Here is a 502-nt window from a genome sequence, read left to right as displayed (position 1 = left end):
ATCACATACTATCAGCGAATTTTCGTATCCTACAGTTTTTTGCGAAGCACATTTTCTGTATTTTATGGGCATCAGTTTTTTATACGGTTTCTAACAAAGTAAGTTTATAAGTCTTGTGATTCTTCCGTATGTCTTATTTCCTTTTTTTATATATATTACGGAGGTATATAGCACCTTATGGTGAGTTAATTTTATGATTTATGGAAAATGTATATTTTCTGTATAACATTACATAAAGAAATGACTTTCAGGGAATCTCTCAGCAAACCGTTTTCTAAATCATAATTTATGCTACATGACCTATGATTATTTTCTTAGTAGACTATAACACATGTAAAGTGAATAGCTTGCACTGTAGTTTGCACTGAAATATGGCAACGACATAAGGATTAAATATACAATTATATTCATTACACATGTATTCATCACTATATCTTTTAATTACCACAGAAAGTATGGAGTCATATAATGGCCTCATAACAGATAGTATGACATCACACTC

The sequence above is a fragment of the Penaeus monodon genome, chromosome 15, assembly GCF_015228065.2.
Source record: "Penaeus monodon isolate SGIC_2016 chromosome 15, NSTDA_Pmon_1, whole genome shotgun sequence".
Classification (NCBI taxonomy): Eukaryota; Metazoa; Arthropoda; class Malacostraca; order Decapoda; family Penaeidae; genus Penaeus; species Penaeus monodon.
Note: the sequence above shows the minus strand (reverse complement) of the source record.